The sequence below is a fragment of the Pelodiscus sinensis genome, chromosome 16 (genome assembly GCF_049634645.1).
Source record: "Pelodiscus sinensis isolate JC-2024 chromosome 16, ASM4963464v1, whole genome shotgun sequence".
In the NCBI taxonomy this organism is placed as follows: domain Eukaryota; kingdom Metazoa; phylum Chordata; order Testudines; family Trionychidae; genus Pelodiscus; species Pelodiscus sinensis.
The window spans coordinates 4,841,249-4,869,049 of NC_134726.1; the positions used below are offsets into that span (position 1 = coordinate 4,841,249).

Sequence of the window (27,801 nt, forward strand, 5' to 3'; positions counted from 1 at the left end):
TGCCCCAGTTAGGAATCCCCCTAACTCCCTGCCAGACCTTGCACCCACACTCCAACCCCTGCCCTGAGCCCACTCCCATATTCCAAATGCCTTGGCCTCAGGCTATAGCCCCCTCCTGAGCCCCCCATGTCTCCAACCTCCTGCCCTGAAGTACCTGAGCAATGCCAGGTGAGTCTTCTAATCTAGTCTCTTATAAACAAAAGTATCAAATAACATTATTGTAAAACAGTGTATCATTGCCTGTCAGAAGTTGTTTTATTTCACATTATGGAGACCCACACAGCTGTGTATGTAAATACAGTTAAAATGTATCCCAGCATAGCTTCAGAATAGCCAGAGTGCACTGGCTGCTGGCCCTGCACCTGGGGACTGTAGAATAGTTAACTAACCAATAAAAATTCATGAGGTTAATCAACTAATCAATTAATCATAATTTAACATCCCTACTCCATAATCCAGTGTTGGCCAATCATAAATTGTGTCAGTGTTGTGCACCACTTAGGCTATGTCTAGACTGCAGGCTTCTTTCGAAAGAGCCTCTTTCGAAAGAGAGCGTCTAGACTGCACGGAGAAATTTCGAAAAAGCGGCTTGCTTTTTCGAAAGAAAGCATCCAGTGAGTCTGGATGCTCTCTTTTGAAGAAGCCCTATTTACATTGAAGAACGCCTTCTTTCGAAAGAGGAACTTTCGAAAGAAGGCGTTCTTCCTCGTGAAATGAGGTTTACTGCCATCGAAAGAAAAGCCGCGTTCTTTCGAATTAATTTCGAAAGAACGCGGCTTGAGTCTGGACACAGCCTTAGTGAAAGCTGATCAGCAACCTGCAATAGCTGTTCTGTTGTGTTATTAGGCATGATCCCAAAGACACTGTGCCCCTAAAAATTTGTATTGTGTTGGACTTAAAAATCTGGTAAGAGGTTTTAACAAGATTGTAAAAGGAGAATCACAAGTACTTGTAAGAGTAAGATTGTGTATATATTGTAGACTATTACTGTTACAGTAATAGTATAAACCAGATTTTTGAACACCTGCGTGCTAATGTTAACAAATACCACTTAATATATACATACATTCCTTTCTGTTCTAATTGCAATAAAATGTGATGATAATAGAAATTTTGGCCTTCCATGCTGAAAGAGAGACTTCTTGGACTGACCACCCTCTCAATAGAACATTAAATAGCTTCAAAACTTTGTGTTAAACAACTTATTGCCCAATTTTCAAAAGCAAAAGTACGAAAAGCAGAGCGCTCAGTGTTTACACAAATCGATGGCCCGGTGCAAATGGGTTATAACTCTAAAACAGACTTCATTTCATTCAAGGAATAAAGATTTTCATAACTTCCCAAACCCTGGTTCCTTTGGAAGGGAGACAGTAGCAGCTTGAATTGCAACTGTTTATGGCGCTGACCAGAAACACTTGGGTACAACTCAAAATGGTTAAAACTTTAAAGTGTCAGGGACTAGACAGTTTATTCTGTACAATATAATTGTGTTAGGATTAATAGAAAATAGACAAAAATCAACAAAATATGTTTATTTTTATATTCATTTTGAATGCCAAGTAAATAGGGGTAACATTTTATTCTAGACACCTCCTTTTTCTCTCTATTGAGCTGGTAGAGGAGGACAAAGGCATAGTTTGCCTAGGGTGCCAAAAATCCTTAGGCTAGTCCTGACCTCAGGCCCTGCCTTTCAGGGCAACAGCTGCTTTCTAGCATCCAGTTAAAGTCACTTGGCCTGGGCCTGCTTGTGTCCTGCCTCCTTCCCACAAAGCAACTGTCAGCCACTGATGTGGAAGTGTCAATCTGGGAATGCGGGGGTAAAGCAGGTGCTGGTGTGTTAGGGCACTGGCATCTGAGCACAGGGGTGATTTGCAGCCCTTTGTGCTGGGTTGGGGTGGAGAGGCAGGAGCAGCTCTGTGTTTGTGGGTGCTGCTGTCAAAAGCACACAGAGGCTGCTCTCTAGTTAGCTGCTGAGGAAGCAACTCTCTTTCTTTGCCCTTTATAATGCTGTGATGATCACAGTGTCTGGAATGTCTGTCAGAGGCCAGCCTGTCTGCTGGCCCTTCTTGCTCTGTGGCGTTAGTCCTGTTTTAGCTTGGACGAAGTGACGACTCTGTTGGCAGATAGCCCCAGGCCCAAGGCGTTCTAAAATGACAGGCTCCCCTTTCCCTGTCACAGACACACTGCTGCACCAATCAGCAGGGTAAAAAGAAAAGAAAACAAGTCCTCTGGGAAAGCAATATATGGCCATGTGTAACAGAATGGCCAGCTCACAGCCTGTGGGCCAGCATGCCTGGGTCTGCTACTGAGTCATGCTTTGGTCAGGTGCTAAAACCTTGCCTCGGGATTTAGGTAGTTACTGCTGAGTCATGCTAGCAGGTAAGTCAGCTAACTTTGACAGGGTGGAAAGAGACAGATGTGCCTCCTAGGGTCATAGGAAACCAAGCAGCGAGGACAGAAGAAGCCTGAAATGAAAAGCTCTAGGAAAAGCTGAGATCAGGCGGGGACGTAAGCTGAGTTTTATGGAGTTACTAGAAGATTTTACCCAGCGTTGCTCGGGTCTTAACTCAATTAATGTTTGTTTTTCTGCATGTAAATCATTGCTCTGAGGTAGGGATGGCCCTAGACTAGCTGCCAGCAACTGGCGCCGTAGGTGAACCATGCAATCGGCGCCCCCGCCTCCAAACCCCTCAATGATATTGCTCCACAATTTGGTGCCCCATTTAACGTGGCACCCTAGGTGACCGCCTAGTTCGCCTGTATGGACAGGCCACCCCTGCTCTGAGGTGGGACTGGGAATGAGGGGTTCAGTAGACAGGCTGCCCCGAGAAGAGAGGATAACCCCAGCCCTCTCTCACCGCAACCAGGGCTGGCCTTAGACTGATTCACCCGATTCCCCTGAATGGGGCCCCGCGCCTAAAGGGGCCTCGCGCCCTGAACCCGGAAGTGTGCTGGGCACCATGGGTGGTGAGTTAATATTTAGAGCCAGGGGCCCTGCTCCAGCAATATTTGGAACTGGATCTCTCCCCTGGCTCTGCCTGGAGCAGTCTCCAGCCCCCACCTGCCGGCCCCCCCACGTGTTCACCCACCCCGCCCCCAGAGCATCCCCCTTGGCCCCGTCCTATCCCTGCTGTGTGCAGCTCTCAGTGCGGCTCCCCCTCACCGGCTGCTGCTGCTGCTGCCATATGCGGCGTTTGCAGGTGAGCAGGGAGGACGGCCGGGCGTGCCGTGATGTCACGGCCCAGGACTTTAAAATGCCTCAGCGCCGTGTAGCGCCACGGGGCCTAGCTCCGGGTTCGGAGTCCGGGATCCGAGTGCAGACTCCAGCCCCGCAAAGTGGAAGGCAGAAGGTAGGGAAGGGGGAAAACTAAGGGGAGGGGGTGGGAAAGGAAGGGGCTTGTGGGGAGGGGGGAGAGGTGGGAGAGGAAGGGGCTTGTGCGGAGGGGAAAGAAAGAGGAAGGCACCAAGGGTGTGTCTAGACTACATGCCTCCTTCGACGGAGGCATGTAGATTAGCCAGATCGGAAGAGGGAAATGAAGCCGCGACACTTACCTGTGTCGATGAAGAAAGGCTTCTTTGTCGGGGCATCGCGTCCAGACTCCCCCGATCTGCCGACAAACAGCTGATCGGCAGATCGGGGCAGCCATTTAAATTTAAATGAAGCCGCGATTATTTTAATCGCGGCTTCATTTCCCTCTTCCGATCTGGCTAATCTACATGCCTCCGTCGAAGGAGGCATGTAGTCTAGACACACCCCAAGAGACAGGGTGGAGGAGAGACAAATGCCAGGGGGCCAAGTGCAGACAATGAGGAAAAGGGCAGGAGGGGAGGTGTAAGTGGGAGGGGGGACAGGGTGATGCTGGGAGAGGAGAAGAGAGGGGAAGGGCATTGAGGGCTAGAGCGGGGAGGGGGAGGTGCTGGGAGAAGGCTTGAAAGAAGGGGTGGGCATGAGAAAGGTGGGGATGGAGCAAGTTGTGTGAGGGCACAGAGGGGCAGGAGGGGAACGGGGCAGAGAGTGGTGAGGGGGTGGGCATCAGGGAAAAAGAGGGCAAGGGGGGCAGGGGCAGTAAGGGAAGGGGGAGGCACCAGGAGGGTGCAGGGCTAAGGGAAGGTGCAGGTGCCAGGGGATTCTGGGGTGAAGCAGAAGGGCAGACACCTGCAGAGGAGGGACCAGGACCAGAGGAGAGAGGCAGAGCAAGTGTATAGAGGGAGGTGTTAGAAGAGGGGATGAGGAGGGGTAGCTCACATGATCAGAGTGGGGCTACTGGAGGAGTGGGCACAAGGGGGAGCGAAGGGCTGGTGGAGGGGGGCAGGTCGCAGGAAGGCTGAGGGCAGTGAGAAGGGCAGGAGTCAGGACAGCAGAGGAGGGTGAGGAGTTGGGGGGCAGCAGGCACCAGGGGAGCTGATGGAGCAAGGAGAGGAGACATGGCAGCAGAAGGAAAAGGTTGAGGTTTATAAAATATTTATTAATAACTTGGGTGCCACAGTGGCACATCCAAACAAGCCACATGAACTCAGTACTGGTGCACAACACAAAATTCATTCTGGTCATGGGAGGAAACTCTTAGGCTAGGTCTACACTGGCAGCTTCTTGTGCAAGAACATCTTGCACAAAGGTTCTTGTGCAAGAAGTCCTGCGCAAGAACACGTCCACACTGCCATGTGCGAGCTGTGCTTTTGTGCAAGAGCGCCCATGGCAGCGTGGAAGCTCTCTTGAGACAGAAAGCTCCAATGGCCATTTTAGCCATAGGGGTTTCTTGTGCAAGAAATCCCTGCTGAGCATCCACACTGCCCTTGTGTGCAAGAGAGCTTACACCTGTTGTGCAAGAGCTACGCTCTTTTCTAAGACACCCTCTCTTACCACGCCATACTGTACATTTTCTTGCGCAAGAGCAGGAGGGCAGTGTGACTGCTCTGTGGGTTCTTGTACAAGAACGGCTGTACTTGTAGACATAGCCTTAGAGGGAACGCTTCCTCCAGCCTCTCTGCCCCTGAGTTAATGTCACACCCAGTGGGTTAATGCAATTGCAGGGTAGTTGCATGAGGGGAGTTTGGTGGGGGCCAAACTAATCCCTGTTGGTAGGAGGACGGTGGGAAAAGTCCTTCAAGAGGGGTGACATGACATACTTCTGGTCATATGTCCATCTTGCCCCAAGTGTGTTACCTCCAGAGGCCAGATTAATGTGAGTTGGGGGTGTGGCTAATGGGGGTTGAGGCGTGGTTAATGGGGGTCAGGAGGTGTGGCTAATGGGGATGGGGCGTGGTTAACGGGGGTCAGGGGGTGAGGCTAATGGGGCACCACCAAAAATTATACAAATCTGCCGCCCCTGCTGGCCCCGGAGGAGGAGTGCGTTGGCTGCCTGTGCCACAGGAGTTTGAGTTTACGCAGGGTTCTCCTGCGCCGCGGGAGGGTGTGTGTGTGTGTGTGTTGGCGGGGGATTTTTTGTGCTGTTGTTTTTTTTCTCAAAAAAATTCCTGGGAGTCTCTGAGAGAATCCTGGAAGTTGGCCAGGGCTCTGCTCACACCGCTCACTGTTAGCCCCTTTCCTGGGAATGGAGCTAGAGACAAGAAACTCTGGCATTTGTTTTGCAGGGCCTGTGGCCCCGGAGCAAGAGTGCAGACAGGCCTGGAACCACTGTGGGAAGGTGTCCCTATGGGTGTCAAGACACTGCCTCCTTGTCTTCTGACTCCTGGCAGTGCTGGCTACTTCCAGGCCACCTGCACTTGCAGCTCCTGATGATTTGCTTGTGTTTCTCCTTTTTTATTTATCCCAGGAGCAGCCCCTTTGGATTCTTGGCCCCTCTAGCTTGGTATGGCTGGATATCTAGCTAGACCAGCTCAATAGGCAGCTAGAAGCCAAGATGTCTCCAGAAGCCCAGGGAAATGTTTCCCAACTCTGTTAAATCCACAACCTGATGACTGAAATAATTGTAAAGTACTCCTGTGGACACTGTTCTCAATCCTGAAGCGTGAATAAAGCGGTTAAAAAATCTAAACAGCCACGGTTTGTGATACAAACTAGTGGACTAGTTTCCTCCTTTCTACCCCAATAAAGGAGTTCATACAGGGACTGATTCCTAAGGGCACATCTACACAGCAGGGCTAAAGCTGAAATAAGCTATGCAACATGAGCGATGTCAACTGCGTAGCTTAAGTGGAAATAGCTTATTTTGGCTTTTGGCACCGCCTACACAGTAGGAAGTCTGAGAAAAAGCACTCTTCCTCCGACTTCCCTTGCTCCTCGTAAAATGAGGGTTACAGGAGTTGGAGTAAGAAGTCCTCCAGCTCGACATTATTATGACATTATGTTGAAATAACTGCTTGTAGTGTAGACGCGGACTATGTTAATTTGGAATAATGTCAGTTATTCCAAAATAACACTGCTGTGTAGACGTACCCTTATACCCCATCACAATCCTCTGGGATGGAATATTTTTATCAGAGTAGCGGCCACTACTAGGACTTCTGATTGGGGTAGTAGTTAGGGATGGAAGTGACTAATTGACTACCGATAAGTAAATGCTTATTATGTAGTTGAGTAGTGACTCGACTAGTCACTTCCCCCCCCGTGCTTTCTCTATCAGAGAGAGGCAGCAAGGGGGGGGAGCAGGAACCAGTGCTGGGGAGAGCAGGCTTAAAAGCCAGTTTCCACCAGCACTGTCTGTGGGGGAAGGGGAGGAAGAGATGTTCCTGGACCAGGCGTGATACGGGACAGCTGATTCCGGCTTGCACCTGCTCCCCCTGCTATGCCTCTGCCTTTTAATACATTTAAAAGACAGAGCCACAGCGGGGCTAGCTCCTGAGGCCGGGAGCAAATCCTGCTGCAACTCTGCAGTTTCCTCCCTTATCGACTAATCGAGTAGTCAATTGAAATTCCATCGACTACTTGATTAGCTGATTACACACAATTTAACATCCCTAGTAGTGGTGGCGGGGTTTATAAACTAGACTAGTGATCCCCAACCTTTCAGGGTTGCCGGGCGCCCGGGGGTGGGGTTGCTCATGTACCTGGCATCCGGGGCCAGCCCAGATCATTTGGCGGGCACACATAAATGCTCCAGCGGGCGCCATGGCACCCATGGGCACCATGTTGGGGACCACTGAACTAGACTATATCAGCAATAGATGAAGACTGATATAGACAGGATTAAATTAATTCCTCAAAACCTACATTGACGGTGTATTACAGGCCAAAAGAACCTTGTCACCATCCTCCCCTAATAGTGTCAGATCCCATACCAAGGAGCTACCCATGGTGGTAAACCATTTCATCGCTCCTGGGTGCCTAAAATCTGCATTAAAGCTGAGCACCAAGCACTGCAAAGATCACATCTTGCTGTGATGAAAAGATCACACCCATTCAGGAAGCCTTCTCAAACAGCCTGGCTCTGCCCCACCCGTATCCACTAACCAGCAGCTTGCCTGCATTCCCAGGGTTCAGTACATTCACGCACCACACCGTTCTTGACCCAAGACACATGAATGTGACCCATGCCTGTCCTGGCATGGTGAATCATGAGCAGCTGGTGTCATTCTTGACTGGACTAGCCAAATCTTATTCAGGGAAGGACTCTGCCCTTCCTTCTTCAAACATGCAATAGTCCAACCAGCACTAAAGTAACCCAGCTTGGACATACTGGTTCTGTCTGTATCTACGTGCAGTATGGTTGGGACAGTGTTCCCTCTAAACTTTGTCATCCATGTGCAAATTTTTCTATTCATGTGCAGAATAAATTTCCCAGTGTAGAAACAAAATACTTAGCTGTGGATGCTCTGCATTTGAATCTCTCCTGAGCGGCTGCACAAGTGCATGGTTTACAAGGACTATTGCATTAACTTTATGAATGTCAGACAGGTGAGGTCCCACAGGACTGGAGAAGGGCAAACACAGCTCCTATTTTTAAAAGGGGAACAAAGAAGATCTGAGGAATCATAGATAAGTTGGCCTAACTGTAATACCTAGAAATATACTTGAACAAGTTATTAAATAACCAATTTGTAGGCATCCATAGGGCAACAGAGCTATAATGAGTAGCCAACATGGATTTATTTAGAATAAATCATGCCAAACCAACCTAATGTCCTTTTTTGGCAGGGTTATTGGCCTTGTGGATAGCTTTAGACATGATTTTTTTTTTCATTTTTAGCAAGGCTTTTGACATAGTCCTATATGGCATCTTCACAGGCAAACTAGGGAAAAGTGTCTAGATGAAATTTCTATAAGATGGGTGCAAAACTGGTTGAAAGATTGTATTCAGAGAGCAGTCCTTGATGGTTCACTGTCAAACTGGGAATACTCATCTAGTGGAGTCCCAAGGGGGTATGTCTTGGATCCAGAACTTTTCAATATTTTCATTAATGACTTGTTAACCAAGTTTGCAAATCCTTACAGAAGGGTCTGAAAGCTGTTGCAACCTATCAGAGATGCAGATGTGGATGATTGGAATCCTTTCGGAAAAGCAACATGCCTCTAGGTCAGCGGTCTCAAACTTTTTGGCCTGTGGTCTATCCCGCTCGATGCAAACCTTTGAGAACCACTGCTGTAAGACCAGGGGTGGCCAAACTTACTGGCCCTCTTAGTCACATATGACAATCTTCAGAAGTTTGAGAGCAAGGGCTCAGGGCTTCAGCTCCACTCTTAACAAAGCCTGCAGCCACAGTAGGTGCTCACTAGGGTTGCCAGGTGTCTGGTATTGACCCGGACAGTCCAGTATTTTTGCCTCCTGTCCAGTAAAAAAATTCAGAAAACACCGGACACCTAAAATGTCTGGAATTTTCTGATATTTTCCTGGCCAGGAAGTGAAAATACTGGGTGCTTACCTAGTTTTGCAGGGGTGCTGTCTGGCCTGGAACGGGGAAACAAGACGGCAGACGGCTACCGGCAGCCTTAGGGCCAAAAACCTCAAAAGTGTTTCTTAAAGGGGCCATGCTGGCTTTTTTATTTTTTAATGTTTTAATTTTTTTTGCTTAACAACTCTCAGGGTCTTTTTTTGCGGGGGGGAGTGTTCAGTATTTTTGGTTAAACCATCTGGCAACCCTAGTGCAGGGCTGAAGCCCTGAGATGACCCCTTTCCACTGAACAGAAGCTCTTACTCCACCACCCCACTTCAAGACAGAGGTCCGGAGCTCCCTGCTTCACAGTCAGGCAGAGAATGGGGAGGGAGGCTTGTAAGCCTTACTTTAACAGTAAAAGAACCATGTCTGGCCACCCTGCGCTAGACCCTGGATTGTTTTATTATATTTTCTTTGCATTGCCTTTGTCCTTAAATAAATGTACTTGGTGTTGAAAGAGCTATTTGGTCATAGGTTACCCAGAGCATACACTGTTCATAGCTCTGGAAAAGAAAGCAAAGTGAAGGGGATAGACATTAGGCCTGCTGGGAATAGCCCCACTCTGTTTTAGGGGAGCTGCACCCTCGTATGCCAGTCATAGAACTAAAATTGCAATAGTGGCATTGATGACTGAGCTCCTGGCATGGGGTAGACATCCATTCTTACCCTCCTCCACTGCTCTGCAGCCTTCAGCACCCCCACTGTACCAATAGTTCCCGCCCCGGTAGTGATGGGGAGAGTGTAACGCATACTGTGGGAATGTACGAGGGTCAGGATAATATTTCAGCAAAAGAAACTTGTTTGTCTCAGATTAAACTTCCATGAGCTGGTGGGTGGAGGCTAAGAAAGAGCAGCAGTGCCTCTGAACCACATGCTGGCTCCAAATTGCTCCTTTGGGAGGTGCCGAAAGGCCTGTAGACTCATCTCTTTTATTTCTGTTCCTGGACAATTTCTTTGCCTGGTTTGCTGGGTTGGAGCATCTGGAAATAATCTGCAATTGTTGAATTGCTCTGGTAGAAAGGAGCTTTGAGAATGATCTGTCTGTAGCCCTCTGCAACAGCAGCTAGTAGCCGAGCCTGTACTGTGCACACACCACGATGACCAATGCGGGACTGTGGAGAGACAGTCATTCTCTGCAGGGCTCTCCTGGACGCAGCACTCTCAGACTATTCACTGATTTCCCTGTCTGATATGGGTGTGAGTAGGAATGTGGTGGGGTGGGTGTGGTGCAGATGAGTTAACTCTTCCATGGGGGCAGCCTCCACACTGCTTCTTTCTCAACTGCATTTGTAATGCAGATCGTTAAGGTGAAAAGCAGGAAGCAGTAAGGCTGTAAACAAGGCAGCTGTTCTGAAGGTGGGGTGGGAGAAGTCCAGAATAAAAACGGCATGCATTTAAAACAAGAGGAAAAAATAACAGTGCAGGAAAACTGGGAACAGAGGGTGGACTTATGTATTGCCAGCATATGGAGAATGGAGAAATGAAGTGCCAAGAAATGGTGGGAGGAAAAACAAGGGCCCCAGAAAATGAAGGGCCGAGGGGTGGATAATAAGTCGGTAGGTAAGAGGGACTGGAGAACTGGAAATATGGTAACTATGGCAGTGGTTTTCAAACTACAGGTCACGACACAATACTGGGTCATGGCAAGCACAGAGTCTCATTGCTGAAGTGGGGTCAGGTGATCAGTGGGGATGCTAAGGCAGGCTACCTGCTTGTCCTGGTGCCACAAACTGGGTGCACCCCAGAAGCAGCGGGGTCACAGGCCTGGCTCCTAGGTGTGTGTGGGGGGGGGGAGTGGAGAGCGCACAGTGTTCTGCACGCTTCCCCTGCTCTGAGCACTGGCTCCGCACTCCCATTGGCTGGGTACCTGCTGCTGGCTGCTTCTGGGGTGCAGCATGGTCTGCAGATCCAGGAGAGACAGGAAGCTGCCTTAGCCCCCCACCTTCTGCTGCACGAGCTGCTCGAGGTAAGCTCCTCCGGAAAGAGCACTGATACCCCCAAATCTGGAGTTCCCTCCTACACCCCAATGCCCTCATCCTCAACTCCACTACAGCGACCACACTCTAGTCAAATTATGTTGGGCGGCGGGCATCAACGCTTTTCTTCAACTGGGTCATGAGAAAAAGTTTGAAAACCCATGAACTGTGGAGCACAGTGTATGAGAAGGACATAGATGCCAGCCGTTGTGCTGCCATGTGACATCCATTCACATTACCAAATGGAATAATAGTGTGGATTTCTTACAGGTGAAAGGCAGGCCTGGTGAATGAAGCCTTCAGTTTATCTGCGGAGCAGCCGGAGGGTGAGTTTTCCCCACTCACTACCCTGCCAGCCTCAGTAATGAGATTAACAGTCAGTCTGTGGCCTTTGTAGTTCTCAGTCTCTCTGCCAGTTAGTGCAGAGTGTTGGGGGAGGGTGTGATGGGTTGGATCACAGAAGCCCCCTTGGGGTTGTCAGCTAGTGTGCCCCGCCGCCTGCTAGCCCTCTGGGGTGCTCCACCCTGTTCCAATGGTCCAGAAGTTCTAGTTTCCCCCAGCCAAGGCACAGAGTTGGAGTAACAGACCTCTAGGAGAGCAACACAGACACTGGACCAACTCAGCTCTGGGAAGGCTCAGCTAAAAGGCCATTGACAGCACCTAGGAACACAGCCTGCATAGAGCACCAAAACTCCAAATAAATCCATCTTATTCTGTATCCAAGTTGTATACAGAGAAAGCTCATAAGTTTGCCCCCTTTATCAATGAAAGAGAGAGATGTACAGTGGTTGCTGACTCCCAGGTAACAATTATTTACACGGGGCTTGATAATAAACAAAAGTGTTTTTATTAAGTATAAAAAGTAGGATTGAAGTAATTGCAAGTGAAAACAGACAGACGGAAGTAAGTTACTCAGCCAAAATAAACAAAACACATCAGCTAATCCTAATACACTAAGAAACTTGTTACATTGAAATTCTTAACCCTAATCATCTCTTTCACAGCAAGCTAGCCTCCTAGCTTGGGCCCAATTCCTCCCCCTGTTCTTTCTTAGATGTTTCCATCAGGCATTTTGAGTGGTAAGTGCCATTCTACTGGCATATGGCCACATCTATTGTTTGGTTTCCCGCTTTATATCCATTTTGTCCAAGGCAGGAATTTGATGTTCATTACATTTAATTCTGACCTCTTCCAAGATCACACAAGCAGCATCTCCCCCCATGCCATGCAACCTCTTTCATACAAACCTTGTGTGTCTCATCCTATGCTGTAAAAGGCAGCTCTCATTAATCCAAACACAATCCCTAGATATGCAACTGTGAAACAGACACAACATCCACATTTGTCTCTACGTCTAATGTTTTGCAATATCAGATGATTTCATCAGTTTTCCCAAGAGCCTCACACTCATTTGCATATATTTCCTTTTCTTCTACCGTCAGTGAGATTTGAACCCAAGCTGTTTGAGGTGGGGGGAGATGGAAGAAAGATTAGTTTTGATGAGGAGCACCCAAGCCAGTTTCAACATGCGTGTTATTTCCAGGTTACATAGCTATTTGTGAACTAGCACTGTCATCAGGATTGCCAGCTTTCTCCCACGGGACAGACCAGATGCCATTTGTCTCCACTGTTTCTGGAAGAATTTTTATTGTGGGGGTGCTGAGAGCCACTTAACCAAACTGTAAAGCCTTGTATATATTGGAAAGCAGGGGGGCTGCAACACCCCCCCATACCCATTCCCCCACAATGCTAATTCCAGATTTATGGCATTGTCTAAAATGCTTTGTGTTTTCATTCCTGGGTTTCTTCTTTAGCTCTGTGAGCAGAACAAGGTCTAATGCAGGGGTGGGTAAATACCAGTCGGTGGGCCAGATCTGGTCTGCCAGGGTTAGTCCCCGGTGGGCCCCACCACTACCGTATTTACTTGCATCTCCACAGGTATGGGGGATTGCAGTTCCCATTGGCTGCGGATCCTCGTTTCCAGCCAATGGAAGCTGCAGTTGCTGGTACCTTTTGCCCACTCCGGTCTAATGGGTAGCTACAGGAGCAACAAGGGTAACAAAGCTCCCCACAAGTTGTCCACAGGGAATAATCTAGGTCTCTTACATCAAGAGACAGCAGCAGGATTTGTTAGAGTGAATAACAGCTGCCCCCCTAAATCAAGGGAAGAGGCTTGGGTTAATCTGAAGTGCACCAGGAAACAAGATGCAATTCTTCACTGAGCTCAGCGCCCCTTCTCCAAAGCCCTGGGGCACTGGCGAGGTGCTGCTGACACACTGGGCAGATCTCTTCACTGAGCTCAGCGCCCCTTCTCCAAAGCCCTAGGGCACTGGCGAGGTGCTGCTGACACACTGGGCAGATCTCTAGGGCACGGGGTGGTGAAATAATACTGGGCACAGGGAAGAGGGGAAGGTCTAGGTTGGATACTAGGAAAATCTATTTCCCTAAGAGGGTGGTGAAGCACTGGATCGGGTTCCCTGGGATGGGGGTGGAATCTCCATCTCGAGAGGTTTTAAGTCCCGTCTTGACAAAGCCCTGGCTGGGACGATTTAGTTGGGGTTGGTCCGGCTTTTAGCAGGGGCTTGAACTATCCGAAATCTCTTCCAATCCTGGGATTCTAAGAGGAGAAGGGCGCATGGGGACTATTGAGGCTTGCCCGCACGATGACAGCTACTCAGTGAAGCTGAAGTGGAGCAGTTACTCCGGATTGGAATGAGCGCAGGTGTGGACATTTCTGGACCGGGATTGTCCCGTATGGGGAACGGGCGACTCGTGGCCAGCTGAGCTGATTGGGCTGGGGGGGGCGGGGGTAACAGCATTCCTGCGCCGTGACTCAGAGCCGCGACGGGCGGGAGACCCCCCCCCGCCCGAGGGAAGGGCCCGGGGATGCGCAGCTCCTCGGCCGGGCGCCGTGCGCGGCGCGGCTCGCAGCGCCCATTTGCATGCTCGGGCTGTGAATGGCGTGGCCGGCCGGCCGGCCCCTGGCGCGGGGGCGGAGTTTGCGCTGCCTGCTTCGGGCGAGCACGGGAGCGGGGGCCCCGTAGCCGCAGCGGGGCGGCCCGTCGCTGGATCTGTCGCTCGCTGCCGGGCGGGCCCCGCGCCGGCTGCCCGGTGAGTCTGGGGAGCGCCCCGGGGCGCGGCGAAGGGGCGCGGCCCCGGGCCGGCCGCTGGGCCCAGCTTGGGAGCGGCGCCTCGGCAGCCCCGGTGCCAGCTGCGCCGGGCTTGGCGCTGCCCCGAGGATCCGCCTCAGCCCGGCCCCGCCAGGGCTCGCCACCGCCGCCCCTGGCCTGGCGCGCACGTGAGCTGGGGCGCTGCCGCCGGCCACCTGCCGGCAGGGCGGCCCGAGGCGGCGCCGCGCCCCGCCCGGAGCCCCCGGCTGGCGGCTGCTGGCGGGCCCCGCGCCCTGGGTGGGGCGGGCTCCCTGCGGACTCAGACCCGGCTCGGCCTGGCCTGGAGGCGCCGGGGTCGCTGCGGGGCTGGGCGCTCCGGTCCGCGGGGGGCGTCTGCTGCCGGGCGGGTGAGTAGCCGCAGGCGCCGGACCCCGAGCCGAGTTACTGCTCCAAGCGCTGCTGCTCCCTCGGAGCCCGGGGGCAGCTGCGCCCACCGCCTCGGCAGCCCCACACCCGGGAAACAGCCCGGGCCGGGGCGCTGGGAGCGGAGCCCGAGCCCCAGCTGGGCCGGGGTCCCTGCAGACATGCGGGAGATGGAAACTCAGCGGGTGATACTTGTTGCTGGCAGCCGGTCTGGCTGCTTTTCTCCTGGGCTCCCTGGGTGGGATCTCCCGGCTGGGACGTGCCTTGAGATACTCGGGTCCTTGGCCGCTCGCTGTGGGACCCACGCTTGGGGCTGTCCGAGTTTGCTGTTGGGCTAGGGCTGGGACCCTGCTCCCACGTGCAGCCAATAAAGTTTTTCTCTGTTGCCCGCAGAGAGGAGGGGGGTGCGATATTTCGGGGACATGTGCGTTGAGGTGGAGAAGGACTCCATGGGGACACCTCAGCGTTTTCTGTCCTGTAGTGCGCACGTTTGGTGGGATTAATCTAGTGCATCACTCTCAGCTGCTGATCGCCCCGGTGCCAGGGATGGCAGGAGTCCCCCTTCCCCGGAGAGTAGCTGTGAGACAGTCTGGACTCTGCAGCTTGGGCTGGAGTTTAGCGTCTGTCCCCTGTGGTGACTCCTGAGTAATGTTGTGAGCTTTCAAGGCAGAGCTCAGCAGGCAGTGGCCTGGCTGTGAGCTAAAACATCCTCCCCTCAAGAATCTGCCCTGTCCTGAGGGGACATGTGTGCCCCCAGGACTCTAACTTTCAACAGGTTCAGCTCGGGGGGGGGGGGGGGGGATTGAGTGCTGCTTGGGCCGAGGCTGCCATAGCTAGGGAGCTTCAGTGGTCCCATTCACAGGCACTGTCCTGAGCTGCCTCCTGTGGCAGGCCCTGCCCATGCACAGTACCAGCAACAGCTCTGTCTCCTGTCTTGCCGTGTGACCCCCACCACTGTTTGGGGGTGCAGCGAGGGCAGTCCAGTTCATCACTCTGCCTCGTGGACCAGGCTCCACAAAGATGCTCTTTCTGCAGCCTCTATACTAGCTGCTTTAAGGAGGCAGCTGCGAATACCTCCTGAGACAGGGCTTAGTGGAGCATCTGAGGCTGCTTTAACTTACACCAGGAGCCATCTTGGCCTTTAGCTGGCGCAGGACTGGGGAGGCAGAAAGATAGGTTACAGTCACTTTTCCCCCCTGTTCTTGGGGTGGTGAGTGTAAACTCAGCCCAGCTGAAGATGGGAACCTAAGATCTTCAGCTGGATCTTGGATTCAGGAAGAAACATATTTATCCCCAAATGCAGCCTGGCTGCGAGGACAGCATCCTTATCAGTAGCCCTCAGCTATTGATAATATTCCCGAGTCCCTGCAACAGGAGTGAGACAAGCCCCTTGAGTTTATTAGTTCAGTCCTAAAGCTTTTTGGCTCTATAGGCTGCAGGCAGTATCAGTGAGATGAGAATATTTTCATGCTGCTGGCATTCTACACAAAAGGCGTGCACAGATATTGAATGGTGTTAGCTACTTCCCCTAGATGGCATTCCTGTGGCTTTGGGAGATGGGAGTCATGAGAAATTAATTTGCACTGACCTGCCTGGTGAAGGGCACAATATAGGGTGTGGGTCAGAGTCCTCAGCATGCTGGTATCCCTCATCCAGCGGAGCAATCTCCAAAGTCTAAGTAGTCAAGCAAAGGGGCCTCCAGCTGTCTCTTGGGGAGATGACTCCATAGCTCAGGGTCAGGAAAACCGGGGGCATTCCCAGTACAAACCTTGGGGCTGGTTGCAGAGTCCCCAGCCGCTTTGTGCCGCTTAGTGCTGATGTACAAAGAGTTGATCAGGGATGTCTCTAGGGCAAGCAGGAAGTTGATTCCTTTCTTCCTGTTTTTGTCCCCATGGCTGCTAATTTCCTCTGGGAGGAAAGAGCTGAGTTTCTGCAGTAAAGGAAAAAATATCCCTATGTGATGGGCTGGAAGCAAAATGGGATGCAGGGAGCTGACGTCTCTTCTGAAGTAAGCACAGGCAAGAAAAGGAGAGATTGTGACTTCTCTAAATATTAGCTGAGTGGCAGACCCCTCTTATCCTGGCATCATGTCCCCAGAGGTTGAGCAGCACGCCTGCCCTGCCCAGACATGGCACCGTACACTAAAAGTGAATGCTCGCTCCAGGCTGGCCAGCGCACCGTGTCCATAGAAAGTGAGCGGGGACTAGGACAGGTGTTTCTTGTGTCCTAGGCCGATGCCCTAACGTTCGGTCTCTCCAGCATCTCTCACTGTCTCAGGCTGACGGCGAGCTGCAGGAAGCCCAGAATCCCTGCACGCTGCCTACGCGGGAGCCTGCAAAGGGGCCGCATAGGGCAGTGCTGATAGCAGACTTGCAAAGCCAGTATGCACAGTGTTGGCCCCTTGCGTCATCCTTTCAGTGTCAGTGTGCTGCAACATGTAGATGCTTTGTAGAGTTTGAGTGGGGGACAGTCTCCCCTTTAATCTCCCTCGTCCTGGTTCCGCTGCAGTCCCCTCAAAGGGCAGTTGCTCGTGCCTGTGGCCCCGCATGATGTCTCTCCATGGTGTGCTCCTCTAGCGGGAGGCTGAACTGGAGGCCAGTGCTTTGCAGTATCTAGCGAGAAGCAGCACCCACACAGCGAGTCCTGTTCTGGGACTCTGCTTGAGAAGCTTTTTGAAGTAATACACTTGCAAGACATTTGAATACAAACTGGCTTTTCTGGTTTCAGGTACAGCTGGGAGCTGCCCAGATCTCAGGAATGTCTCTGTGCAGGGCAGGCCCTCAGTTAGGGCCAGCTGCTGCTGGATGTGGAGCATTGGCTGTGCGTGAAACCTTCCCTCAATGTATACGCCCATTCCCCATCTCGGTCCTGTGCGCTGTACCCACGAACGTCCTCTCTGAAGGGATTACTTCTGCCCTGGTGCCTTCGGCGGGAGAACAGATTCTTCCTGCTGGCCAATGTGCAGACGGGAGATCGTGGTGCTGGTATAGAGAGACCCCAGATGGGTCCATGTCCATTAGTGGATTATGTCTACTCCACCAAGTAGTAATTGTGTCCTGTTGGGACGGCTGGAGCTAAGGCCTCAGCACTGAGAGTGAATAAACCCCAATAGGGTTAGTGAGTATTACGTGCTCTCCTCATCCATGAGCATGTTAGACCCTGTTACTGTTGGCATTTCTCTTCTGCATTGAAATACCGACGGTGTTTTTAGGGTCCTGGTCACTGTAGGAGCCCCTTCCACTGATTTGTGCTACTTTGGCAGCACATAGCAGCTGGAAATCGGATGTGATTGGATGCCGGAGCAAAGAGAATCACTTTCCTGGCTCACGTGGGGAGAATTTTGGGGACTGTGCTGGGGAGAGACAGGATGTGGATAAAGCGCTGCTGCTCTCAGGTCCCAGCTTCCAGACTGACTCAAAGGGACCATGGTAGGTCGGTCCACTTTACAGCAGCCCTGAAGTGGCTCTAAATTGTGCAGAGGGCTGGATTGGCCCCCGAATTGGCGAGCTGCAGAGATGACATTCAGACACTTTTCTGTCTCACTCTGCGGTAGGCGCAGGTGAAGATTTGGTGTGGTTTTGGTCCATATTTTCAAATGCAGGAAGATGTGGTGAGAAGAGCCTATTGCAAATCTTCTGGCATCCGTGTTTAACACAGAGCGGAACTTGTCAGGGACTGGCTGCACAGCAGACACATGAGAGCTGTGCTAAGTGCTCCCTGTGCATGATAGATCCACTAACACCATGGTAGCTTAATCTGTTTGAGAGCTCTTGGCATGCATAGCTCTGTGCTAGCTGGAATCAGGTTCAAACCTGACCAAAAGGAGTGTGGGCTTGTGCTTAGAGTCGGGCAGGCCTGCAGGGTGTATGCAGACATCAGGGTATTTGCTTTTGGTCCTATGTTCTTCTGGCAAAATTCACTAATTAGTGGGGCTAAAAAATTGACCATGTGGGCCATTGGGACTAGCCCCAGCATCTGTCTCCTCCCTTGAGTGCAGCGTTTACTACTCACGGACCAGTCTGGGTGATGGGTGCAGAGACGTCTGCTGTGCTGCCCGTCAGCTCTGTTAGGAGCCATGTTAATATCTTTTCCTTAGGGCAGGGGTGGGCAAAAGGGCCTCTGTGGGCCGGATCCAGTACTCTTACTACTGTGGTTTGACATGTCTGTGGAACATCTGGTGGGTCACACCTGAGAACAGTCCTGGCCACTGCGAGTCTGCTGGGTGCTCTCAGCCCTAGATTTCTGAGCACTGAAGAGGAGTCGCAGACTGTGTGTGTGTGTGTGTCTCCGTTAATTCCTGTTTAAAGCCAGGGGACAGGGTGCACACCGCTTCAGTCTCCTCTTTCAGGGGCTGCCAAGTTTTTGCCCTTGCTGGTTGTAGGGTGTATGCTCCCCTGTCCCTGTGCCATTCCACCCTCCCTCTGCTCTCATTCGGTTACCCTTGCCCCATCCTCCCCCACTTCCCAAGCGGAGGAGATGCTGGAGCATGGATAGAGCCCTGCACGTCTGCAGATATCTGTGTTATATGCATGGACCCGATGCAGATACACATTTTGCATCTGTTCAGGGCTTTAAGCGTAGAGTCTGCTCCCTGCCTGGGCATATTCCTGAGCGTCAGGGGGGTCCTTGCACCTAGTCTGTGGCTCTGTTGTACCAGGTAGACGGCACAAAGAGCTTTGGGCAGTGCTGCATCAGGCCCATTGCATTCTCCAGAAATGACCCCACTCCCCCAACCATGGGCATTCTGTGTAAACTCTCAAGTGCAGGCTGTCAGCTAATGCCCCTGCCACTGGGTTGGCACCAACTTTGTGGCATTGTGCAGCCATCCTTTAAAATTAGGCAGCAGCTTTCCTCTGAAGACGCCATGTAGGAGGCACACTTAGTGTCATGGAGGCTTCGCGGGGCTGGAGAGACACCTGGCACAAATGTTTTGATGTGAGCTGTGTCCGCAGTAGGCTTCATCCGGAGGCAGAAAAAGACACTTTGTTTGGAGGCCCTATGGCAGGGGTGGGGAATCTTTTTTTGGATCAGGGGCTGTCACCCACAGAAAAATCACAAGTGAGAAGCACAAGTGAGAAGCAAAAAAACCCCCAAAACAAACCCTCACTGACGTGGCTCTACGTACAATATAATGGGGACTAATTTGGCTACAACTAGTCGAGAGAGATCTTGGAGTCACAGTGGCTAGTTCTCTGAAAACATCCACTCCGTGTGCAGCGGCAGTCAAAACAGCGAATAGAATGTTAGGAATCATTAACAAAGGATAGAGAATAAGACAGAGAATTCTTAATGCCTCTATATAAAACCATGGTGCGCCCACATCTTGAATACTACGTACAGATGTGGTCGCCTCATCTCAAAAAAGATTTATTGGTGTTGGAAAAGGTTCAGAAAAGGGCAACAAAAATGATTAGGGGTTTGGAATGGTTCCCATATGAAGAAAAATGTAAAAAGACTTGGACTTTTCAGCTTGGAAAAGAGGAGATTAAGGGGGTAATTGATAGAGGTCTATAAAATCATGACCAGTATGGAAGAAGTGAATAAGGAAAATTTATTTACATATTCCCACAATATAAGAACTAGGGGTCACCAAGTGAAATTAATAGGCAGCAGGTTTAAAACAAACAAAAGGAAGTTTTTCTTCACTCAATGCACAGTCAACCTGTGGAACTCCTTGCCAGAGGATGTGATGAAGGCTAGAACTTTAACAGGGTTCAAAAAAGAGCTAGATAGATTCACGGAGATTAGGTCCATCAATGGCTATTAGCCAGGATGGGTAGGAATGGTATCCCTAGCCTCTGTTTCTCTGGAGGTGGGTGACAGAGGAGGGATCACATAAGGATTACCTGTTGTGTCCCCTCCCACTGGGGCACCTGGCATTGGCCACTATCGGCAGACAGGACACTGGGCTGGATGGACCTTCGGTGTGACCCAGTCTGGCCGTTCCTATGTTCTTAAGGAGAAAGACCCTCTCCACATTCCCCTCCCATACCAGAGCCTGGGGGGGGCCCAGCCTAGTAGATTTTGTGTGCTCCAGCCCTGTGGTGGGATAGCAGGGGGTCTAGAGCACCAGTATGGGCTCCCCAATGCTGGGGGCAGGGCATGATCCTTTTTTGGGTGGGGGCCTGGATCCAGGCATTCTAGGGGCTGGATTGCCCACCCCTGCCCTAGGGCTTTGTGTCTGCAGGCCAGCCCTAGGTAGTGACTAGCAGTCCTAGCACATTCTCCCTGGAGGCAGGCAGGATCTGGGGCTAGACCCTGCTGAGTGTAGCATGAAAGGGCAGTTTATTCTGGGCTTCGTGCTCAGCTATAATTAGCTGAAGTTTGACCCTCCTTAGGCAAGCTGGGTCTCTGCACAGTGTGAACATGGCCGGCTTGGTGCTGACTGTGTGATACAGACAGCAGGGCACAGCTGCCCTGCCAGTTCCCCTTTCCCATCCAGCTTGTCCAGTGGAGATGGGGACAGCTTGTAGGGGCCTCTGCCAACACCCATTGTCGCTCGGTGTGGGGTCAAGTCACGAATAGAGCCCTGCATGGATACTACATTTGTATCCGCAAAATTGAGCTGCAGATATTCGCATCCACAGCCATGGATGAGATACCTGTGGATATAAAGTGGCTATCTGCGGAATAGCAGGTTTCTATCCACTGGGAAGAATCAAGGGCTTAGCATCTCTGACTCTGACTCATTTGCATCTCTCCGTTTTCACCCTGGATAGCAGCCTGCTGTAGGATTTTCCCTTTGAGACAGCACGCTTGCCCAGCGGCTGGGGGATCCCCAATGGAGAGTGAGCACAGATGCTTCTGTTCTCACACCCACCCAACACAAATCACAGTCTAAGCGAGCTCTCACAGCCGTCCAGCCTCCACCACCCCATGCTGTGTCTCAGCACAGCTCCTTGGGCATGGATTCCACCTCTCTCACCTTCATCTTCGCCCAAAAGCAGGGGCTGCATGAACTTTCTTTTGTTGCAGCTGTAAACGTGCAGAGGCGGATGCTCCTGTCCATGACCATACCCTTGTATGCCTGGGGGGATACCCTCCTGCTCCCATTCTCACTGCAGGGAGCTGCTCACTGCTGGATGTGCGGCACTGTCACTGTGGGGAATCCACCAGTGGAGAAGGGACATCGGATGCGGGTACCTGTAGCTTGTTGGATACACTGCCAGGTTCAGGGCTAGGATGTATGTCTTCAGCCACGGCTCGCAGTGTGGGAGTGGTGCATCTTAGGGATGTGGTAGGCGCTCTGGGTGCACACTTGTGTCCGTGTGAGCAAAACTCTCCCAGTGCTACAAGAGGAGCCAGCGTACTGCAGCGCCCTTTCCCTCTCCAAATTCCACATGGCCCAGCCCTGCCCCCATTCTGGGTGGACGCTGGCTCTGAGGAGTTCCTGTGCTTGAAAGCCTGAGCAGAAAAGCTTCTTGCATCCTCTGTCTCCATTCTTTTAGCTGAAAAGAACAATTCATCTTGCTCCCTTGGTCAGTTAGCTCAGTGACTCAGAGTTAACTCACTAGCAGGCCAGGCAACACATTATTTGTATTCAAGTTGCATCTAGGCCAGTAGTTCTCAAACTTTTTGGCTGCGGCCCACCCCACTCAACACAGACCTTTCTGTGGACCACCAGCCAATCACCCATGATGATGCAATGAGTGCAGGAGGAGGCTGGGGGGGGGGAGGGAAGGAGGGTGCAGGATTTTTACTCGTCTCTGCTTGCCACCTCGCACTGCTGCCTCTGAAACAGAGGCAGCAGTGTGGAGTGGCATGGGGCTGCCTGCCCGGGAGTGGGGCTAGGAGTGCACTGGCTGTCCATCCCGCCTCTGAGGCCATCAAATAATCGTGTAGCTGCATTATTTAATTAGATGATTTCTAACATCCTTAGTGTCTAAGTGGCCTTTTTGTGGAGGAGGCTGATTCTGCTATTCTCCTATTCCTGGCTGTCTTTTGAAAAGTACGCTTTAAAAATTAAGTCACTTAACCATTCCCAGAGCTGAAGACAAGCTCTGTGTAAACTTCAAAGCTTTCCTCTTTCACAAACAGAAGTTGGTCCAATAAAAGAGCTAGCTCACCCACCTCGCCTCTCTATTGTCCAGGGGTCAGAGTGCAGGGTGATTGTAGCCAGCAATCAGTTGAAAACTTAATGATTGTCTAAACGTACAGAAATTGAGTGTGTTTCTAACTGTAGTGTTGAAATTCACAGGGGGTGCTATTCTTCATCTGACTGTTGAGGAGTGATATCTCTGGAAACTGTATGTGGTCAGTAGCGATGCACTTTCTTGCTGAACGTTTCAGCAGTAGTGATGCTGAGTGTATCAGTTTGTTGCCTCATCATTGAGTGAGTCGGTCTCTCTCTCACACTGAATGATTTAAATGTACAGCTGCTACCTACAGATTATTCCTGTGCGAACAAATAAACCAGCGATTGCCTATTGCCCCTCCTCTGGCCTGGGGGTTATTCTCAACCTTTGAGATTTATGTCATCACTCAGTCTTCTGACAGTAGTTAAGGTTGCATAAGTTTAATGCTCTGAATAGCTATTAGTGAACATTTTTGAGGCTGTGTTCAGGGACTGTTAGTTACTCCTCTCTCAATTCTCAGCCATTCCAGACTACTGTACCCCTTTCAGGAGTCTGACTTGCCTTGCATACCCCATGTTTTGCCTCAATTGAAAACTACAGGTTGAACCTCTCTAGTCCAGCATTGCCAACACTTCCATTGCTTCCTGGGCTCTTAGAAGACATTGAGGGGTCAGTTAGAGCTAAATAACAGCACAGAGCTCAGAGCCAGGACTGGGGGCTGTAAACAAACTTTATGGGACTGTGGGAAACTTGGCCACACCCATGAACAGTAGGAATGTAAAACCCGGTTTAATCAGTTACACGGTTAACACAATGCTGACATTGCGTTTGACTGCTTAAAGGGGATGTGCGCAGGGAGGCTGCTCCAGCAGGGCTCCAATGGGGCCCACTGGGGTCAGGCTAGAGCAGTCTCTGCCGCAGGCAGTGGCTGTTATAGCCCAGCTGCAGCTCCTGACCCTTCTCCTCCCATGGGGGCTGCCCACCGCTGCCCTTACCAGCACTGTTCCCTCTAAGCTGCGTGGCAGCCCATCTTCACGGGTGATTTATCAGCCATGCCCAGTCAGAGGCTCAGGGCTCTGTGGGTGGAGCCCACTGACTGGGTGAAGGTGATAATCACCTGTGAAGCTGTGCTGCCACGCAGCATAGGGGGAACAATGCTCGCCAGCCCCCATGCGGGCGGGGAACCAGCAGCCCTGGGGGCCCAATGGGGCTGGAGCAGGTGGGGGGCTGCTCCTGGGTAGCGGTCCCTAAGGTCCCTAAGGGCTCAGTACCCAGTAAGAATCGCCCATTAGGATGATGCTGTTTAACCAACTGCCCGTTAACATCCCTGAAGATAAGTGGACATCTGGGTAACTAAAATCATGCTGGACCAGGGAAGTTGCCGGACCAGCGAGTGCTGGATTAGGGAGGTTCATCCTGTCCTTGCTCACAAAATCAGACCTAAAACTACCAACGGTCGCAGCACACTGTTACTGAAAAATTGCCGACTTTCTCATGTTTACCATGTTATACAAGAAATGGATTGGAATATGAATGTTATGCTTCATTTCCGTGTGATACTGAGTCTGTTGTTCACTTGAGAGCCTAGTGAGAAGCCTGAGCCTCAGGCGGTGGGGGCTGAAGCATGGATCTTAGCTCTGCGGGGCTGCCTGGGGCCCCAGGCAGTTGCCCTGCTTGCCACCCCATTATGCTGGCCCTGCATTTGTGATCTCCCATGACCCTGGGGGCTTCCACCTCCAGGTTGTAAAAGGCTGATCTAGATGAGTCGTGCACCCCCAGAGCTGCTCTGTGCACCCCAGAGATGTACATGTCCAGGGTACTGATATATAGTTGGTTTGGGAGAAATTAGGACATTTTTCTCCAGGGGATCGGGGAGATTTTCAGCACTGGATAGGCCGTCCGGAAGAATCATAGAACTGTAAGGGACCTCAAGGTCATTGAGTCCAGTCCCCAGCCCGCGTGGCAGGGCCAAGCACTGTCTAGATCATCCCTGACACACGTCTATCCAGCCTGCTCTTAAATATCTCCAGTGATGGAGCTTCCACAACCTCCCTAGGCAATTTATTCCAGTGTTTCACCACCCTGACAGGCAGGAAGTTTTTCCTAATGTCCGACCTAAACCTCCCTTGCTGCGATTTAATCCCATTGCTTCTTGTTCTGCTATCAGAGGCCAAGGAGAACAATTTTTCTCCCTCCTTGTAACACCCTTTTAGATACTTGAAAACTGCTCTCATATCCCCTCTTTAGTCTTCTCTTTTCTAAACGAAACAAGCCCAATTCCTTCAGCCTTCCCTCATATAAGAACGAGAGTGGTAAAGAAATGATGAGAGGTATCTGCACTCTGGGAATATTAGATGCAAAGTTTCTCTGTCTGCTTCTGTTCTCGTTTCCCCATTGCCCTTGCTGTCTAGTGACCACCCAAGTTGCTGATTGGTAAGAATGCTTGCATCACATTTCTTTAAAAATATTATTGGCAGTCACGCCAGTTACTGGTCTTTACTGCTCCACAAGCTTTGCTGTTCTGTGTTGATCTGGTGGGACTGAAGACAATCCATGGGTTTAAAAATTAGACTTTGATGAAGGAAATATTCAATGAACTACGAATACATTGGAACATAGCATTGTAGAACTTCAAGCACAGATAGATCGCTCAAAGACCTTTACTCATCTTACAGTACAAGAAGGTCTGAGACTGTCATAACATGTAACATTTATGAGCGGGGATTATTATCGTCACTTTATTATTTGCATTATGACGGATTGGGTCGTTTGTGGTGGGTGCTCCACACAAACAGTCAGGGACCCGCTCCGCCCCAGAGAGCTTGCAAGTTAAATAGCCAAGAGGAACCAAACGAGAAGTCACCCGTTGTGTGACTTTGGGCAGCGGCAGATCTTTGGAAGTCCTGGTGTAGTGTCCTGTCTACTGAACACGCTGCACCCTTGATCATGTGTTGCCAACTTTGGAAAAGAAAGTTGAGGTTCTGGAAAAGGATATATTTTTAATTAAAACACGGAATATTTGTAAAAGCACCTTCCAAACTAAAGAGAGAGGCTTTGTTGACTAGCTCTGCGAAACACGTGCAGCATTGCAGGGCTACTCAACACGCGGCCTGTAGGCCGAGCCCGTTTGTTGGTGGCCCGCGGGGCAGTTTGGGCTTACGCAGGACTCAACACACAGCCCGCAGGTGGGATCCTTAGAACATGGCCTTCGCTGGGAACACGCTCCGCAACAGCGAGGCATCTCCCAGGCAGAGTGAGCACTGAAAGACGCAAGCAAGTACAGGATGTTGGCGTTTCTAGGCCCCCAGGGAGGAGGTGCTGGGAGCGCCGGGATATTGTGGGAAGTTCTGGCTGCTTAGCCTTGTGGGCAGAGCCTGAGAAGTTCTGAATGGCTCTCACTGGCCACGGTTGGGTCTAAGCCTTAAGCTGCGGCGCCAATCTTTGTATTCATGCCAGTCAGTGTGAAAGAAGCTATTTGCATACATATTTGCATGTATATGCAACCACAGTTAAGTTGCGGCCTTTGGCATGTGCTGTGAGTATCATTGTGGTCCCCTGGGGCTTCCAAAGTTGAGTAGCCCTGCAGTAGCTCTGCCCTGCAATATTGCCAACTTGACATATTCAAGTTCATGATCTTTTAAAAGGAATATCTCTTGGGGTCCTTTCATTTGCATTCTGGCGTATGAGCCCTTAGGGACTTGATCCTTTTGGCAAGCCTAGAAACGTTTCTATTCATGCATGCTGAAATGCTCACATGGTTGCCTGCCAGGACCGAAGAGGAAGCCCTACTATTGCACATGTGCTGGCGCCATACCAGATACTCCAGTGACTCAGTCAGTCGTAGTGACAAGTGAGCAGTCAGCTTGCAGGCTGTTTTCTGGGGTATTGGTTTTTTTCCCCCTCTTTTGATGGCTCATCAGCACTCAGCTGTGCCCTTCAAGCTGAACCCTGAATGGAGTGCTGGCTGCATTCAAGTGGACCTCTTGGAGTTTTTGGGAACTGAACATGCTTTAAGGACGATGCAGCCGCCTCTCTCCTCTGCCTCTGTTCAGCTCTGTGTTTTCCCCCTTTCTCCATCCTATTGGGATGGCTTGTGTCCAGGGAGGTAGCAGTCCCTTTGCTGGCAGAGCATAGGGGCTGAGGTTCGTAGCTGTCCTCTGAGCAAGAGTGCAGCTGGGAAAGGTTCCTTTGGCCTGTTTCAAAAGTGCTGTGCATGCCGCAGCTCCCAGAGATTCATAGGTTTTTTTTTTTTTAAGGCTAGAAGGGGCCGTTATTATCTTCATATCTGCATAATGCAGACCAGAGATCATCGTGCAGTGAAACCTGTGGCAAGTCCATGACATCTGTTTGAGCCAGAGCGTACGCTGTAGAATTGCAGTTTCCATAAGTTACCATGTGCCCCCACACACGTAGAGAAAATAGATTGAGCTTCATAGATCTCTCACTGGGAAGCAGGTTTTCCAGAAGGCTGGTTAAAAATAAATTTTGCTTGGGATGGGCAGGGGGAGAGAAATCCGATATTCCAGATTTTATTTGAAGTGTCTACGTCAGAACAGGACACATTAGCCAGTAATAATCTCACTATTGCTGTATACTGAGGGAATATTCCCTGCCTCTTGCTATTAGATATTCTGCTTACGCAGATATCTAAGACTATATTCTTTCTCTTAGCCACAGCACTGGACTAGAAGCTCATGTTTATTTGGTTACCTAGTATGACCTCTAAGCTATCTTCAGAGTCTCTGCTTTCCAGGATACAATCTATCATCCTGTAAGTGTGACCTAGGTTGTTTTTTTCCCCCTAGATGTATGATCTTGCATTTACTACACTAAGCACATGTTGTTTGAATGAGATCACCTGTCTCGGTGATGCACTTTGTAGAACTGTCCTGCCCTTATCATTACTTATTGTTCCACCAACATTGAGGGCACCTTCAAATTGTACCTGTAATTACTTCCAAAAGGTGCTTACCAAATGGATATGATCAATTAAATACGTAATGAGCTAATCCTATTAGTAATGCCTCCCAGGCCTTGAGTAAAAAGGAAGGATAGCAGAGCTGGCAAGATTGTACCCCCAAGGGAGCAGTGTGTCTCCCCAGTTAGCAGCTGTCTAAGCCATGCAAGTTTCTTCTTTCCTACAGTGGCTCAAGCCATGCAAGTTTCTTCTTTCCTACAATGGGTTGAGCTGTTATTAACTCAGATGATGATGGGAGACCCCCACCACAAAGTGAACCCTATTCTGGCTGGTGCAAATAAAGGACATGGGTGTTCAGTGCAGTTGCCTCCATCCCAGCCCTAAAATCAAGGTTTCAGGGGGTGAGGTGGACTAATAGCTTGCTTCTCCCCCCCACCCCTCACTGCCTCTGATACAGAGGCAGCAAG

At 50.8% G+C, this 27,801-nt stretch overlaps 1 protein-coding gene across 6 annotated transcripts in view; it reads left to right on the top strand.

Annotated features, from left to right (window-relative positions):
• Positions 1–27,801, top strand: part of RHBDF1 (rhomboid 5 homolog 1) — a 103,835-nt gene that overhangs the window by 10,776 nt on the left and 65,258 nt on the right. For 2 of the 6 annotated variants that reach the window (XM_075899187.1, XM_075899184.1), the window contains exon 1: positions 13,706–13,919. The gene's annotated coding sequence lies outside the window, so the exon portion shown is untranslated. Of the gene's footprint in view, positions 1–11,078; positions 11,135–13,703; positions 13,920–14,091; positions 14,326–27,801 lie in introns of those variants that run through there. The other 4 variants (XM_075899185.1, XM_075899190.1, XM_075899188.1 and 1 more) reach the window with 4 other exon arrangements.